This window comes from Mauremys reevesii, linkage group 2 (assembly GCF_016161935.1).
Source record: "Mauremys reevesii isolate NIE-2019 linkage group 2, ASM1616193v1, whole genome shotgun sequence".
In the NCBI taxonomy this organism is placed as follows: Eukaryota; Metazoa; Chordata; order Testudines; family Geoemydidae; genus Mauremys; species Mauremys reevesii.
In genome coordinates this window covers 118,604,820-118,624,128 of record NC_052624.1, presented here as the reverse complement: position 1 = coordinate 118,624,128, position 19,309 = coordinate 118,604,820, and the positions used below count along the sequence as shown (strand labels likewise).

General features: G+C 41.8%; 1 protein-coding gene across 2 annotated transcripts in view; it reads left to right on the top strand.

Moving 5' to 3' along the window:
- The window catches only part of GABBR2 (gamma-aminobutyric acid type B receptor subunit 2), a 900,562-nt gene that overhangs the window by 251,143 nt on the left and 630,110 nt on the right, over positions 1–19,309 (top strand). The gene's annotated exons all lie outside the window — the stretch shown is intronic.

The window sequence follows — 19,309 nt, the reverse complement described above, 5'->3', positions numbered from 1 at the left end:
CCCTCACTTTTAAAATTTTACACATTTCCAATCTGAGTTTGTCTAGCTTCAACTTTCAGCCATTGGATTGTGTTATAGCTTTCTATAGACTGCTAGACTGAAGAACTCATTATCTAATATTTGTTCCTTGTGTAAGTGCTTAGACTTTATTCAGGTTACTGCCTTAATTTTCTCCTAGTTAAACTAGATAGACTCAAGGTACTCAGTCACTGTAAGGCATGTTTTCTAGTTCTTTCAACATTCTTGTGTCTCTTTTCTGAACCCTCTCCATCTATCAACATACTTCTTGAATTGTGGGCACCAGAACTGGACACAATATTCCAGCAGCAGTTTCACCAGTGCCAAATACAGAGGTAAAATAACCTGTGCCCTTCCTCATGATCTGCCTATTCATGCAGCCAAGGATCACATTGGCCAAAAAAACAAACACAAAAAAACACAAAAACCCAGAACCTTGTTTTGGTAGCTCATGTTCAGCTGATTGTCCACCACCCCCAAATATTTTTCAGCGTCAGTGCTTCCTAGGGAAGATTCCCCCCTCCTGTAAGTATGGACGACATTTTTGGTTCCTAGATGTATGCATTTACATTTAGCCATATTAAAATGCATATTGTTTGCTTGTGCTCAGCTACCACTGTATCAGTGACCTGTCTTCATTAGTTATCACTCCCCCAACCTCTGTGTCATCTTTGAATTTTATCACTGATGAATTTTGTTTTCTTCCAGGTTATTGATAAAAATGTTAAATAGTGTAGGGCCAAGACCCAAACATTGAATCACAAGGGCTGTTTCAAAAACGGGATTTAAAATTACTTAGATTTCTCAAACTGTAGCTAAGTATAGTATGAAAACCAACCGGAAATTGAGTATGTCAGCCTTGTTGAAACAAGACAAGATTGTTTAAAGTAGGATTTAATTAGCTTAACTTTAACTTTATTATTGATAGAAATTCATAGATTTTTATGGCTAAAAGAGACCATTATGATCATCTAGTCTGACTTCCTGTGTAATACAAGGCATATAATTGCATCCAATAATTCCAACATTAAACCCATACATTCTGGAATATATATTCTGGTACATATATTAATCTGGACTTAAAACTTCCAATGACAGGCAGTGCACAACATCCTGTGTTAAATTGTTGTAATGGATAATTACCCTCATTGTTAAAGATTTGTGCCTTATTTCCAGTCTGAACTAGTCTAGCTTTGTGCTCCATCCACTGGATCTTATTTTGTCTTTGGCAGATAAATGAGCCCTCTAGTATCAAACACCTCCCCATTTAGCTACTTATATACCATGATCAGTTCACCTCTTAAGCCATGTCTTTGATAAGCTTAAGTCCCAATGTAAGACAAGGTTTCCAGATCTCAACGCATTCTTGTAGCTCTTTCCTGAACCATATACAAATTTTCAACATCCTATTTGAAGTTTGGACACCATATGCTAGTAATGTATCACTAAGACTTTTAATGGACAATGCAAACTAAACATTTGGGTTGGTTGGGTGTCACCATAACAGAGAATGGTGCATGGAAAAAGTAGACTGACTCTTCCCCCCCCCCCATTTTTGATAATACAAGAACAAAAGGACATAAAATAAAGTGAAAGGTAACAGTTATAAAACTGATAAAATATATTTATTTTTACACAGTGTATTCAGAGTGTATAACTTATTGTCACAAAATATCACTGACATGAGCTGCTTAGCAAGGTTCAGAAGAGGATTAGATATTTATATAGAAGATAAGAACATTCACACTTACATTAGAGAAATAATAAGCGTAGAAGAGATATAAACCCTTATGCTTCAGGGCACAAGGTCATCACTTAACTGATAGGGATTTGGAAGAAACTTCCCTAGAGACTGGTAATTTAATAATTGTCCATTAGGGGATTTGCCTACTAGATCTGGGCAAATGACTGCTTATTTGGTTTACTGACAATTCCCCTGCAGGAACCCTCCCCCACCAAAAAAATCAGTTCAGCCCAAACTGAAACCTATGTTTTTTTTAATTTTTCAGCAAACCGTAAAAGTAGAGGGGAAAATTCATTTGGGGTTGATTGAAACTTTTCATTTGCAGGCATTTTTATTCTTTTTAAAAGAAAGCAAAGAAAATGAAGGGCTAGGTTTGAAGAGGTGGTGGGAGTTCCTCACTGTTTTCAAATGGTTAGGGCACTCACCTGTCATGGGGGCAATCTAATTTCACATCTCTGCTCTGGACCAGGGACTTGAAGCTGCCCCCTCCGCCCAGCTAAGTGCCCTAACCACCACACTGTTGAATATTCTGGGGTGGATCTCTCTTGCTCTCCTCCCTGAAGCTGTTCCACTTTGTATAACTAAATCTGTTTTTGAGCAGGGACTGGGTCTTGAATCTTCTACATCCCACAGGAGTGTCCTAACCATTCCCACAATCACCTCTTCTGTTTAGTTTGTGAATGGTGCCTAAGTTCCCTTTGGAACCTGGCCCAAAATTATTTGTCGAATTCATGCCAAATTTGTGATTAGTTCTGGTCAGCCTGAAACTGCATGTTTTCAGCAAATAAACTGTCCATCTTTTTTTTTGTTTTTTGCCCAACTCTATTTTGTACGCCTTCCTCTGAAGCATCTGATGTTGGCCACTTTCAGAGAAAGGCATACCAGACTAGACAGACCACTGGTCTGCCCTGTCAAGGCAGTTCATATGATTTTCCTTCTCCCTAGTACTGAAATGAATTCTCTATAGTATTTTGTTCAAAAACTATTCCAAGAGTATGGTCCCTGGTAAGGAAAAATCTTACCATTAGTTAGTATCGGTTACTATGGTTAGAGGTTATCAGTGATTTCTGGAACTGCCCCTCTGTAACTGTATCTAAGAATGTTGGATCTTGATGAAAAATATTAGAGGAAAAATGATGAATTAGACAAAAGCAGGAATATGTAAATAAGCATTGTAAATCAATATGGAACTTTGGGTGCAAATTCATTTTTCTTAAACTTTTCAACATTATGGAAATGGATATATTAGACTCACCTTTAAAGTGTATGTTATAATTACTATAAAAAATTACAAAGGAATGAAGTGTTGGGAAGTATTGGATACATGTAATAGAGTAAAATGCTAAACTAATGCAACCTTTTGAACCAATCCTCATAAGATCTGTAAATGAGCATCTGTGTGAACAGTAGTAAAATGAATAAATAGATAATAGAGGAGATGGATTTGAAAGGTATTTTTCCTAATTCCTTATTTTGGATCCTTTGCCTTTATTTTAATTTAATGGTTAGTTAATTCAGACACTACTCTGCCTTTCATGAATATAATGGCAATACACATTGAAAAGTTAGCCTTTCAAGAAAAGAAATCTTGCTCTCTGATAGAACAATTCTGTCTATTCTAATTCACATTAAGCATGGTTATTGAAAGATTTGGGGGAGGGTAGCTTTTGAATATGTAGTAATATTTAAGGTTTGAAACAAATGTCAGTTCATACTTAAACTCAGTGTTAAAGGGGGGAAAAAAGCGTTAAATCAAATAGCTCTACCAATCAGGTAATATTGACAAGATTAGGCAGTGCACCTACTCTAGTGGAAATGTCCACAATGCAATCTAGCAACCTTTTTTTAGTTTGAGTATGTGATGGGGGGTGTCTACCCCACACAAGGCCTGAAGGGGTTAAGATGGCAAGGTGCACCAGTTAACTGCCCTGGCTACACCTGAAGGAGGAACCAGGGATCAAGGACTAATTAGAGGTGAGGCTCAGCTGGATAGGCCCAGGAGGGGCCTGTATTAAGCTCAGGAGCTGAGAGCAGAAAGGAGCTGCAGGGAAAGTAGGCTCTGTGGGTGAAGGGAGGTATGTTTGAGATTAAGGAATGTCATGTACAGTTACTCCCTGGGAGGAGGGAGTTTGGACTGGCAAACCCAGAGAAAGGGAAACCAGAAACACTGGAAATGCTCAGGGAAAAAGCAACAAGGTGTAAGATAGTGCAGACCTTGGCTGCTGATCAGAGGGTCCCTGAGCTGGAACCTGATGTAGCACAAGGGTCTGAGTTCCCCTACCAACCACTGGGGAAGTGGCACAGATCAGGCAGTGGAGAGTGGACTGCCTGGGACAGTTTGCCCAGGAAGACTTTGATACCCTAGAAAGGGAAGATCATAGTGACCTGGCTGCGGGGCCAGGTCACAAAGAAGAAGCTGCAGCTCTTGAACTGAGATGGGCTGCAAAGTGAGAGGGGATGATGGGTAGAGAGACAAACTGTCAGAGGAGGGTGCAGCACCTGGAAGGCACTAATCCTCAGAGTGGCCAGGAAGAGGCACCCTTAGCTGTGAGTGGACCCTGTGATAGAGTAATTTTAAGGATAGCTTTTATTTAAAGCTAATGAACTCAGAGTGGATAAGCAGTTTATATTACAATTTCTAGAAGTACCACATTACTTATTTAAATATCAAAATGTAAAAATATTGTTGCCTCTTTTTACCTGAGTGGCTACTCAGTTTGCTGCCCATGGACCCTGGGTCTCAAAACAGGTTTCTCATCTTTCCCTTGGTGAAAAGCTTCCACAGCATATAGCTCTTATAATGGTTTCTGCCCTCAAAGACAGGATTGACTATTCATTCACTGCAAACTCATTGCCTACAAACCATCTCTCTTAAAGGGGATTTCCACAAATGGAATTTGTAAGACTCCTTTCATAGCATTGATTACACATTTATTAGCCATACTCCCATTGTTGTTTAACTGCCCAGACCTAAACAAAAACTGTAGGGCGGTTCTTTGTACCGCCACCAAGCTTTGCCCCTTCAGCTTGGTGTGTCCTCCATTTCTTGAACTGAGAGAAGCTTTCAGTAGTCACCTGCCTTAAATTTATAAGGGTCTTTTTTGGGGGGTAGGGGGGCATTTTTGTCAGTTCCAGCATTTAACTGAACTGTTTCCTTTAATTTTTGCATTATTGCCAATTCCCCTTGTTTTACAAATAAAATGTATCAGTTTCTCAGTGTTCCATAAGGTCATGAACCAGATTAGAATCCTTTCTTGCATCATGCATATTAGCCACAGCTGTACTTACCGGGGTCAGGGAGATCAGTTTCTATTTTCTTACTAGTGCCTGCTGCTGCTTTCTAGGATACTGCTGCAAGATTCAAGTTCCATGGCAAATTGCACAGCTCTTCATAGTGTCTTTGGCCTCTTTTCGCTGATCTGGATCTGCAAGTCCAAGTTCAGCTGATCATCTGTAAAGTAGTCCATTGCCAGTCTATGCTAGAATTCCTTGGTGGTATATGGGTATGCAAGAACACAAGGCTCCACATGTCCTCTGCCAGTTCAGGTGGGGTTTCTTCTTAGCTGTGCCCTGGCCAGCTCCAAACCACATGTCAAGAGCTCGTATCAGGTCTGGGTAACTGAGTCTCTTTTCTGTGGGTAAATTTTGCAGCACCATCAGAGCTGGGCTACCCAAGTTGGCTGCTAGTAGTTCTCCTTTGTGTCCTTCCTGTCAGCCATTCAGACAACATGAGCTATAATGTTGAATTGAGCCAAATAAACCTCCCAGGGAGATTTTCCCCTCAGAGATCATGGGCTTTTGCATCATTTGAGCTGGGTCAACCCAACCTCTTCTCTCTGGGCCTCTGAGTTACAAACAGAGCAGAAACATTTTCTAAATGTCCAGTCTGACTCAGGTGCTCAAGCTGGCTCAATTCCTATTTCAGTTGATTGCATTTCACTGTGGCCAGGGACTCTGATTTCCTTCTGTTGATGAGCATTTATCTGTATATAAGTCCTTGCTATTTGTTCACTCAGTTGGCAAGTTCAAGGTTAGTGTAGACCAAGGAAGCTTTAGCCAGTGTGTGGAAAAACCTCCGCTCGATTGCAGCTAGGGTGACTAGACAGCAAGGCTGTCTCTCTCATCCCATCTGATTTCATCTGACCTCAGTTTCTGTGAGATGACTCTTTCCACATACACAGACCAATACCAAACAGTACTCAGTCAAAAGCTTCTGGGTGGATTCATGGATGCCTTTTGTCTTAGGTGGCGCTTATGGTTACAGTATATTAATTGAAGGGCACCTACCAAAATCAGCGGGGTTTTAAGTCAACCCACAAGGTTTCATGCAGCTCAAAACAATGTTATATTAAGTGTTTGAAGACTTAAATGATAATGCACTTCAGTTGATTCTCCCACTTGATTAGGGGTGCAGATATCTGAGCTGAGAAGCTAATTCAGTCAGTGGGAGGCTTAGGTTGTGCAAAGAATACAGGATCAGGGCCTAAAAGTAAAATAATAGATTAATTTGCCTTCTATGCCTTCCTGGGTTCCTTAAATTTCCAAATGATCTGAAAGTGTAGCTAATCTTGAGGTGACAGGCATGGATAATTGCAGCACAGACTATGTCCAAAAGAAAAGGTCAGGTTTGTGCAGGCTCAGACATTAGCTTCCCTTGAGCAGAACTGGTTAAAGAAAAATGTGTAGATGAGAGTAGCTAAATGAAGAATTGGAGACTGAATTAAGATTACCAGGCCATTTTTTTAAAATGCCATCATAGAAACAATATGTATGGAGAGAGTTCAGTTAGAGCTGCTTTGTATCTTTCATTATTTGTATCTGGACCATTCTGTAATAGTGCTGCTTGTGCTTTGTCTTCACACTTATGTGAAGGATCCTTCTTCCATATGGCAGCAACATTCTATACTATCTGAGCCTCAGTCTCGTGCAAAGTCAATAATATCAACCTTTCTCCTTTAACCCTACATTCCCTTTCCCTTTCCCCTCTCCACACTTCCTACTAACTTTATCTACTCCTCTTCCCATTTCCAGCTTGATCTCACTCTTCCCACATGCACACATCTTCTCCTTGCCTCCAGTGAAATCTGCTCTAACCCTGACCCTTTCTCCCACCACAGTCTCCATCACCCAACCATCCTCATCCACTCTTCCTAACCTCATATCCACCCCCCTTCTCTTACTGTCTCTGGAGCACACACTCCATCTTTAAGAAGATCAGCCATCCTCAATCTATTCAGTTTTGTTCCCTCCAGTTCCTGACTCTCAGAAACCTGGAACTAGAACTGATCCAAGATTTTCTCACAAAACAGTTTTTTCCCCCATCTGAAAATGTTGATTTGTTGAAACAGACTTTTCACAGGAACGTATGGGTGTTGACAAAACCTTCAGGTCCAAATGGAATTTCTGATTCAAAACAGGAGTGAGGCAGACCCACTCCTGAATAGCCAGCTGATTAAGGCACTTAGTGAGACAAATTACAGGATCCTAGACAAATTAGAGGATTGGGCCAAAAGAAATATGATGAGGTTCAACAAGGACAAGTGCAGAGTCCTGCATTTAGGATGGAAGAATCCCATGCACTGCTATAGACTAGGGACCGAATGGCTGGGCAGCAGTTCTGCAGAAAGGGACCTAGGGGTTACAGTGGATGAAAAGTTGAATGTGAGTCAACAGTGTGCCCTTGTTGCCAAAAAGGCTAATGGCATTTTGGGTTGTATAAGTAGGGGCATTTCCAGCAGATCGAGGGATGTGATCATTCCCCTCTATTCAGCACTGGTGAGGCCTCATTTGGAGTACTGTGTCCAGTTTTGGGCCCCACACTACAAGAAGGATGTGGATAAATTGGAGAGAGTCCAGTGGAGGGCAACAAAATGATTAGGGGGCTGGAGCACATGACTTACGAGGAGAGGCTGAGGGAACTGAGATTGTTTAGCCTGCAGAAGAGAAGACTGAGGGGGGATTTGATAGCTGCTTTCAACTACCTGAAAGGGGGTTCCAAAGAGGATGGATCTAGACTGTTCTCAGTGGTAGAAGATGACAGAACAAGGAGTAATGGTCTCAAGTTGCAGAGGGGGAGGTTTAGGTTGGACATTAGGAAAAACTTTTTCACTAGTAGGGTGGTGAAGCACTGGAATGGGTTACCTAGGGAGGTGGTAGAATCTCCTTCCTTAGAGGTTTTTAAGGTCATGCTTGACAAAGCCCTGGCTGGGATGATTTAGTTGGGTTTGATCCTGCTTTGAGCAGGGGGTTGGACTAGATGACCTCCTGAGGTCCCTTCCAACCCTGAGATTCTGTGATTCTATGTGGGAGACTCAGGTTCAAGTCCCAGTGCTGGTTCAGGTATAGCAGGGACTTGAACTTGGGTCACCCAAATTCCAACAGCATGCTTTAAGCACTGGGTTGCACATCCCTACTGGAAGTCCTATGCCCATACTGACTTTTCACTATAAATTCAATTCCTGGTCAAGCAGCAGTACTTTCCCACTCTGACTCCCATAGATCACAATCCCAGCCATCTGGTCACTTTTTTTTTAAAAAAGTTTAATACCTCCTTCCCTCCTGTCTCATCCTCCCTTTCTATGTAGGATTTTCCAACCTCAAAGAGAAAACCCAAACAACAACATTCAACACAGACTTCCCCATTCAACTCCCTCCATTCTCCCATTATCCCCCACCCCTCCCTACACCATTGTATCATTCTCTGTTCCTTTCCCCTATCACAAACAATTTCTCCACTTTTCTTCTCAAACACCTCTCCCTGCCCTAACCACTCCATCTAACTGGTCTCTTCACCTCCCTCACTTCTGCCCTCACTCTTCTCTGGTTCCTTCTGCTCACAATACAGATATGCACTGGTCTCTCCCACTATTAAAATCCCCAGCTTTTATCCCATCTCTGCTTCTTCAAATCATTGCCCCATCTCCATTCTCTCATTCACTTCATTGCATGTGCTGTCTATTGTATTGTGAGCAGTGGAACTAGAGTAAGATGGCCCATGTTCCCTTGAGGGACAGTTATTGATAGGACACTAGTGGAACAGGGAACATGGGAAGTTAGGATAGAAGCAACTTATCCACATGGACAGAGCAGTTCGAGGGTTTAAAATTCCACTTGTGCATCTTCACTGTTTGCAAATGAAATATCTATAAGCGCTGTCTTAAATTCCTCACCTCTAATACCATTCCATACCCCCTCAATCTGGCTTCTGGCCCCCCAGCTCTCCACTCCAGTGAAACAGCTCTCAGCAAAGTCTCCAATAACCTCTTCCTCTTGGCCAAACATCAGGGCCTGTATTTCTTGAAACGCTGGGCTTACATGACACTTTGCCCCCATCAGGATAGACCCAACTCAGAACTATACTCTTATAATAAAGTCAACTCTTGCCTTCACTCCACCAATGATGCCATCCTTGATTGCTTGAGTCTCTGCTTCTCAACAGGCACCTTTGAGCTTTCTCCCCTGCTGCCCTTCACAAATGAGAGAAGCTCCCAGTCAAAATCAGTAAAGCTACCATATTTTCCTCTGTCAGGTCACTCCTCAAAACTCATCTCAGCCATAATGCATACAGCCTGATAAAGGCTAGACAGGTAGAGTGGTGTTATAAGAACATAAGAAAGGCCGTACCGGGTCAGACCAAAGGTCCATCTAGCCCAGTATCTGTCTATCGACAGTGGCCAATGCCAGGTGCCCCAGAGGGAGTGAACCTAACAGGCAATGATCAAGTGTCAAGTATCAGAGGGGTAGCCGTGTTAGTCTGGTTCTGTAGAAGCAGCAAAGAATCCTGTGGCACCTTATAGACTAACAGAAGTTTTGCAGCATGAGCTTTCGTGGGTGAATACCCACTTCTTCGGATGCAAGCAAGCAATGATCAAGTGATCTCTCTCCTGCCATCCATCTCCATCTTCTGACCAACAGGCTAGGGACACCATTCCTTACCCATCCTGGCTAATAGCCATTTATGGACTTAACCACCATGAATTTATCCAGTTCTCTTTTAAACACTGTTATAGTCCTAGCCTTCACAACCTCCTCAGGTAAGGAGTTCCACAAGTTGACTGTGCGCTGTGTGAAGAACTTCCTTTTATTTGTTTTAAACCTGCTGCCTATTAATTTCATTTGGTGACCCCTAGTTCTTGTATTATGGGAATAAGTAAATAACTTTTCCTTATCCACTTTCTCAACATCACTCATGATTTTATATACCTCTATCATGTCCCCCCTTAGTCTTCTCTTTTCCAAGCTGAAGAGTCCTAGCCTCTTTAATCTTTCCTCATATGGGACCCTATCCAAACCCCTAATCATTTTAGTTGCCCTTTTCTGAATCTTTTCTAGTGCCAGTATTTTTGAGGTGAGGAGACCACATCTGTACACAGTATTCGAAATGTGGGCGTACCATGGATTTATATAAGGGCAATAATATATTCTCAGTATTATTCTCTATCCCCTTTTTAATCATTCCTAACATCCTGTTTGCTTTTTTGACCACCTCTGCACTCTGCGTGGACATCTTCAGAGAACTATCCATGATGACTCCAAGATCTTTTTCCTGACTTGTTGTAGCTAAATTAGCCCCCATCATATTGTATATATAGTTGGGGTTATTGTTTCCAATGTGCATTACTTTACATTTATCCACATTAAATTTCATTTGCCATTTTGTTGCCCAATCACTTAGTTTTGTGAGATTTTTGAAGTTCTTCACAGTCTGCTTTGGTCTTAACTATCTTGAGCAGTTTAGTATCATCTGCAAACTTTGCCACCTCACTGTTTACCCCTTTCTCCAGATCATTTATGAATAAGTTGAATAGGATTGGTCCTAGGACTGACCCTTGGGGAACACCACTAGTTACCCCTCTCCATTCTGAGAATTTACCATTAATTCCTACCTTTTGTTCCCTGTCTTTTAACCAGTTCTCAGTCCATGAAAGGACCTTCCTTTTTATCCCATGACAGCTTAATTTACCTAACAGCCTTTGGTGAAGAACCTTGTCAAAGGCTTTCTGGAAATCTAAGTACACTATGTCCACCAGATCCCCCTTGTCCACATGTTTGTTGACCCCCTCAAAGAACTCTAATAGATTAGTAAGACACGATTTCCCTTTACAGAGACCATGTTGACTATTGCTCAACAGTTTGTTTTTCTATGTGTCTGACAATTTTATTCTTAACTATTGTTTCGACTAATTTCCCCGGTACTGACGTTAGACTTAGTCTGTAATTGCCGGGATCACCTCTAGAGCCCTTTTTAAATATTGGCGTTACATTAGCTAACTTCCAGTCATTGGGTACCGAAGCCATTTTAAAGGACAGGTTACAAACCTTAGTTAATAGTTATACAACATCACATTTGAGTTCTTTCAGAACTCTTGGGTGAATGCCATCTGGTCCCGGTGACTTGTTAATGTTGAGTTTATCAATTAATTCCAAAACCTCCTCTAGTGACACTTCAATCTGTGACAATTCCTCAGATTTGTCACCTACAAAAGCCCGCTCAGGTTTGGGAATCTCCCTAACATCCTCAGCCGTGAAGACTGAAGCAAAGAATCCATTTAGTTTCTCCGCAATGACTTTATCATCTTTAAGCGCTCCTTTTGTATCTCGCTCATCAAGGGGCCCCACTGGTTGTTTAGCAGGCTTCCTGCTTCTGATGTAATTAAAAAAACATTGTTATTACCTTTGGAGTTTTTGGCTAGCCATTCTTCAAACTCCTCTTTGGCTTTTCTTATTACAGTCTTGCACTTAGTTTGGCATTGTTTGTGCTCCTTTCTATTTGCCTCACTAGGATTTGACTTCCACTTTTTAAAGGAAGTCTTTTTATCTCTCACTGCTTCTTTTACATGGTTGTTAAGCCACGGTGGCTCTTTTTTAGTTCTTTTACTGTGTTTCTTAATTTGGGGTATACATTGAAGTTGGGCCTCTATTATGGTGTCTTTAAAAAAGCGCCCATGCAGCTTGCAGGGATTTCACTTTAGTCACTATACCTTTTAACTTTTGTTTAACTAACCCCCTCATTTATGCATAGTTCCCCCTTTTGAAATTAAGTGCCACAGTGTTGGGCTGTTGAGATGTTATTCCCACCACAGGGATGTTGAATGCTATTGTATTATGGTCACTATTTCCTGCTATAGTTACCTCTTGGACCAGCTCCTGTGCTCCACTCAGGATTAATTCTAGAGTTGCCTCTCCCCTTGTGTAGAAGCAGCAAAGAATCCTGTGGCACCTTATAGACTAACAGATGTTTTGCAGCATGAGCTTTCGTGGGTGAATACCCACTTCTTCGGATGCAAGCAGTGGGTTCCTGTACCAGCTGCTCCATGAAGCAGTCATTTAAAGTATTGAGAAATTTTATCTCTGCATTTCGTCTTGAAGTGAAATGTTCCCAGTCAATATGGGGATAATTGAAATCCTCCACTATTATTGGGTTCTTAATTTTGATAGCCTCTCTAATTTCCCTTAACATCTCATCATTATTACTGTCCTGGTCAGGTGGTCGATAATAGATCCCTAATGTTATATTTTTATTAGAGCATGAAATTTCTATCCATAGAGATTCTATGGAACATGTGAATTCGGTTAAGATTTTTACTTCATTTGAATCTACACTTTCTTTCACATATAGTGCCACCCCCCCCACACGCATGACCTGTTCTGTCCTTCCGATATATTTTGTACCCCGGAATGATTGTGTCCCATTGATTGCTCACAGTCCACCAGGTTTCTGTGATGCCTATTATATCAATATCTTCCTTTACCTCTGCTATTGAATTGTTAAGTATTGTGCACATTGCATTAGATTTGTTATTCTGCCCTGTACCCACACACAAGCCCCAGCCCGCTTCTTTGTTTCCACCATTTATTATATCCTGTTCATGATGACAACAGCACCTCCTTTATCAGCCTCTTTGATTGTTGTTTTCCGACGTGCACAGACAGAAATTGTGGAAAAACAACATCGCTTGCCTCACACCCTAAGTTGTGCAGAACGCAATGCCATCCACAGCCTCAGAAACCATCCTGACATTATAATCAAAGAGGCTGATAAAGGAGGTGCTGCTGTCATCATGAACAGGTCTGACTACCAAAAGGAGGCCGCCAGACAACTCTCCAATACCAAATTTTACAGGCTACTTCCCTCAGATCCCACTGAGGAATACACTAAGAAACTGCACCATCTACTCAGGACACTCCCTACACTAACACCGGAACAAATCAACATACCCTTAGAGCCCCGACCAAGGTTATTCTATCTACTACCCAAGATCCACAAACCCGGAAATCCTGGACGCCCCATCATCTCGGGCATTGGAACTCTCACTGAAGGACTGTCTGGATATGTAGACTCTCTGCTCAGACCCTATGTTACCAGCACTCCCAGCTATCTCCGTGACACAACTGATTTCCTGAGGAAACTACAATGCATTGGTGACCTTCCAGAAAACACCATCTTAGCCACCATGCATGTAGAGGCTCTCTACACAAACATCCCACACACTGATGGAATACAAGCTGTCAGGAACAGTATCCCTGATGATGCCACAGCACAACTGGTTACTGAGCTCTGTGCCTTTATCCTCACACACAACTATTTCAAATTTAATGACAATATATATCTCCAGATCAGTGGCACCGCTATGGGCACCCGCATGGCCCCACAATATGCCAATATTTTTATGGCCGACCTGGAACAACGCTTCCCCAGCTCCCGTCCACTCACGCCCCTTCTCTACCTACGCTACATTGATGATATCTTCATCATCTGGACCCATGGGAAGGAGACTCTGGAAAAACTCCACCACGATTTCAACAGCTTCCACCCCTCCATCAACCTCAGCCTGGACCAATTTACACGGGAGGTCCACATCCTAGACACCACGGTGCAAATAAGTGATGGTCACATTAACACCACCCTATACCGAAAACCTACCGACCACTATGCCTACCTTCATGCCTCCAGCTTCCATCCCGGACACACCACAAGATCCATTGTCTACAGCCAAGCACTGAGGTACAACCGTATCTGCTCTAACCCCGCAGACAGAGACCAACACCTAGAAAATCTCCACCAAGCATTCTCAAGACTACAGTACCCACACGAGGAAATAAGGAAACAGATCAGCAGAGCCAGACGTGTACCCAGAAGCCTCCTACTGCAAGACAAACCCAAGAAAGAAACCAACAGGACTCCACTGGCCATCACATACAGTCCCCAGCTAAAATCCCTCCAACGCATCATCAGGGATCTACAACCCATCCTGGACAATGATCCCACACTTTCACAGGCCTTGGGTGGCAGGCCAGTCCTCGCCCACAGACAACCTGCCAACCTGAAGCATATTCTCACCAGCAACTGCACACCGCACCATAGTAACTCTAGCTCAGGAACCAATCCATGCAACAAACCTCGATGCCAACTCTGCCCACATATCTACACCAGCAACACCATCACAGGACCTAACCAGATCAGCCACACCATCACCGGTTCATTCACCTGCATGTCCACCAATGTAATATATGCCATCATATGCCAGCAATGCCCCTCTGCAGTGTACATCGGCCAAACTGGACAGTCTCTAAGGAAAAGGATAAATGGACACAAATCAGACATTAGGAATGGCAATATACAAAAACCTGTAGGAGAACACTTCAACCTCCCTGACCACACAGTAGCAGATCTTAAGGTGGCCATCCTACAGCAAAAAAACTTTAGGACCAGACTTCAAAGAGAAACTGCTGAGCTCCAGTTCATCTGCAAATTTGACACCATCAGCTCAGGACTAAACAAAGACTGTGAATGGCTTGCCAACTACAGAACCAGTTTCTCCTCCCTTGGTTTTCACACCTCAACTGCTAGAACAGGGCCTCATCCTCCCTGATTGATCTAACCTCGTTATCTCTAGCTTGCTTCTTGCTTGCTTATATATACCTGCCCCTGGAATTTTCCACCACTTGCATCCGAAGAAGTGGGTATTCACCCACGAAAGCTCATGCTGCAAAACGTCCATTATTAGACAAGTGATCCACAGAGCTAATCCCAAAAATAAACTGGGCTTGAATTAGGACTTGGCCTATTCTCATCACACTATCTAAGTGTTCATGTATAGGCTACTCTTCCCCCCAACCCTCACTCCATTCTAAGTATGCCCAGAATCCAACAGGCACATGTTCAAGAACAGATTCTCCCGAACCCTTCACAAGAAGCAAGGCAACTCTTCATCGAGGCCAAAAAAAAAAAAAATAACCCACAACTTTCCAGCCTAACAAAGTTAAAATGTTAATTAAAAATTAATAGTAATTGTGACATTACCCAGGGTACAATCTCCTCAGTTCTCCAATCTGGGATGCCTTTTACATTGCTTTACTGGTGAGTAGCTCTTCCTGGCCAGTTAACACACAGCCTTCAGTATGTAACTTGCTCCCACCTCCACAATATTGAGTGCTGCTAGCTCGCCACACGTGAATTATATGGCAGAAGAACACCAGCAGATTCCCTAATCCCAGACTTTCCCCCAGAAATGTGCATCTTGTATTGCCCAGTACCTTACTGAACAGTGCAAGCTCATATAAAGTCCATCATTTCATCAATGGAAAATTATATGCACCAGCTTTGTTATCCCAAATTACATTTCCCACACATTTTAATTCAAACACTAGTTAAATTAAACAATAAACAAATTTATTAACTACAGAAAGAAAAGAGATTAAGTGACTACAAGTAGTGAGGCATAAAATTCAGGATTGGTTATAAAAGAAATAAAAAAAGATAAAATACAAGCTAAATGCCTAACTTAACAAGCTTAAGTGAACATAAAAGCAAAGGTTTTCTCACCATAAGCTTACAGCTGTCTGTACTGACCAGGAACCTTCCTTCTCCCTCACAAGTTCAGTTCTTTAAGAGTCATTGACCCCATGAGCTGAGATGAAGGAGGAGAGTGAGGTCAAGTGTTTTTCTCCCATCTTTATAATTAAATTCCTTGTGCTATAAACATTCTTGCTGAGTCATGGTGACAAACAGCTTCTTCTGCACATAAAATTTGAACTGTGCTTTTGATGAAATATAATTTTTTTGTTCACATTTTCCCCGTGTCAGAAAGTGGTCGCTTAACTGATAGCCCACTTGACTTTGGTACTTGTCTGGGGCACCCATGTGTATTTGTCTCTGAAAAACCTGTTTGGGCCTGCCTTTCTAACTCTGGAACACATTACAGCAATGTTATACAGTAGAAAATTATAATTTTATGTACAAGATTGATGCATATAGTATACCAAGACCATGATGTTCAGCAGATTGAGTTTTCAAAGGATACCTCACAAGGCCTACTATGTACAAAATTTATCATAATCTTATAAAAAGGATGAACATGGGGTACAGACTGTCACAGTAATATTTTTGACTAGCTTGCAATGGCACTCTGCTATAGCTTCCAGAAAGGCAAAAAAAAAAAAAAAACCAACCACATCATAGGAAAAGGGCAATTAATTATATTTATAAAAAAGATTTCTGTTTTTATTGATAAATACTCATTCTAATGGGTCTAGAAAATATTCATTTTAGGGTGTCAAGGAAATAACAGACTAATTGAAACTAGATTGCATGAAATGTTATGAAGTACTTGAGTGGCATCAGAGTAATAGAAGAAAATAATTAATGTGAACCTCAGTTGACTCCTGTATGCTCTGTTTATCTTTCTAAAAATATTCCTTGATATATGCAGAGATTAGGCTCCAAGAGGATTACCAAAATAAAATAGTGTGCATCAGATTTTTGTAGTGATTTGCTACGGAGTATCAGAACAATATTTGTTCCATCTTATGGCTGTGGCATGTTGCTCTTGCTATTATATAGTAACAACTGGCACTTAAATGCCATCATCATTCATGTTGAAAGCACTTTGAAAATATTGGGTCAAATTTACCACTAGTGTAAGAATGTGCAGCGCCACTGACCTCAATGACATTTCATCCACTTACACCAGCAATGAATTTGGCCAATTATTTCTACATCACAACATTTGACCTTTAAAAAAGTTTCTTCAGCAAAACTTCAATGAAAACTGCTAGTCATGTGAATTAACTATCATGTACCTCACATATTATAAAGCCATCCCAAATGATGCTTTTGGTGGCAGGGGTGGAAAGGGTAAGCAATTTAAACTATTATCCATTCATGTGGTCTAATTCATTTTCCATTAGTGTTCAGCTTCCATATCCTATTTAAGGAAGTACCAAAAGGTGAATATGCTGTGAAATTAGTGCATTTAATTTAAATGTTAACACTGACTCATCCAATAGAAAGCTGAAAGTCCTCTGTGATGGGGTGTACAAAGGGTTAAGGAACAGCTCTGTGCCCAGGTGATCCCACCTAGCCACACCTCCAAAGCCTGCACAAGCTAAAAAGGAAGCAGAGCAGCTTAGAGGCAGACAGGCAGTAGAAGGGAGCAGATGGTTGCCTTGAGTGGGAAGTGCTGCCCAGGAGCTCATTGTCTGAGACCTGACGATGCAGACCTGCACAAACCTGCAAAAGAGTGTGCAGATCAGAGACTCGATTGAAGATATTTTGATTTACTTTGTGAAGCTAAAGGAGACTGGGGTAGGAAGTGGTCCAAGGGTGCAGCTGCGTAGCACCCTAAGGTGCAAAATGTAGCTGCCCGCCATTGTGCCCTGGACTGGAACCTGATGCAGTGGATAGGGGAGCCTGGGCCCACCCTCTCTAAGAGTATGTTACAACAAGAGGAACCTTCACCTTTGTGAGAATAGAGCTGGAAAAGACCTTGGCCGTTTAAGGGCCCAGGCCCATATTGCTTCTCTCCTCAGGCATTAACAGTACTGAGACCTGTAACATTAATACATCAGTTCACACATACAAGTAGCTGCAATCTCCTTCTTCCTCTCCCTCCAAAGTGCTCTATTTAGTGCCATATCCTCTATCATGCCACATTTTAACATCTTCCTTTATGACATCCCAACACTTCTTCTTGGGTCGGCCTGTCTTTTTCTGCCATTCTTGATCTTTTGTACTCTTACCCACACAATTGTCAGGACTGTGGTTTATATGACCAAGCCATCTGAGCCTGTGCTTCCTCTCTCTCTCTCCTCCCCCCTCCTTCCCCTCCCATTTATGGGTGTTACTTAGAGACATACTCAAACATTACACATTCTTTACCTGGTCTTTCTTACACCACTCATCCATCTCAACATTCATAGGTGCTGAAACTAGGTGTGCTGGGGGTGCTGCTGCACCCCTTGGCTTGAAATGATTTCCATTATATACAGAGTTTACAGTTTGGTTCAATGGCTCTCAGCACCCCCGCTATACAAATGGTTCCAGCACCCCTGTTAACATTTGCATTTCTGTGGAGCAGATCACTTGCTTGTGTTTCTTCCTTGTTGCCCAGCACTCAGTGCCATACATTAAAACTGGATGACCCATCATTTTATAGACTTTCCCTTTTTAAACTTACAGGTATCTTCCTGTCACATGCTACCATTTAGGTCACAAGTTTGTGCCAGCTGTAATGTGCTTTCATCTTCCTCAGTTAGAGTTCCATATCCCTGGCCACCATGTACTCTACTGTATCCATTTCTCTCTCTTACAACATGCCCATTTAAGTTAGTGCCACTATTTCCTCATTCCCTGGAATTTGCTGAAGAGCAGTGTCTAACATTTCCCAGAAACTTGTGTTCATTCTCACCACGGTCAGACTGGGGTATTTGGTGACTATGTTTAGCAAGCAACATTCAAAAGCCAACTTGACCATCATTAGCCTATCGTTGATTCTGTTTCCTGTCCCACTCTTTCCTTTATTTTAGTATCAAGAGCTATGCGTACTCGGTTTCTTGAGTTGGAGGTCCCACAGTAAATTATTTTGTATCCTTTTTCTGTTTTGGCATTCTTTCCTTTCCATTTTGTTTCCTGGATACATTTTACCTGTAGCTTCCTCCTCAATGTCTCTACCAGCTGTGTGTTCCGACCAACTAGTGTGCCAACATTCCAACTTGCCAGTCTAAGCTTATTTCTAGGCTAGTTTCTCTAACTACATATCCAAAGTTGAACTGTAGCCATTGGCTACTTCCCATAACACCTGGGTAGAGGTATACATTTTCTAGAGTACCCTCCATTTTCTTGGTTTATTTAAGGATTTATAGTGACAGTTTATGGCAAATTTGTATGGTTGACTGCCCTTCTCCTTTTTTCAAAGGAGCTATGGCAGTCCCAAGTAGTTGCAATCTGATTGGCTTGAATGTCTTGCCAGCATGTCTTATTCCTTTGTGTGCTGTCCATTGCCTTATTCATTTCAACCATCTGTATTCCCATACTAAGACACAAGGGAGTGGCTTCCTGAACTCATCTTCTTAGAACATCCATGCAGCACATGGGAGAATGGCCCTATATATTTAAGCATAAATAAAATTGTTATACTAAAAGAAGGGAAAGGGCAACAGTTCTTAAAGACTGTGGAACATAGTAACTGTTTCTTTATCATTTCAGTATGGCAACTTTAAGGTTGAAAAGGCATTACGGTTGAAATGGCAATGCCAGAGACCAGGTGG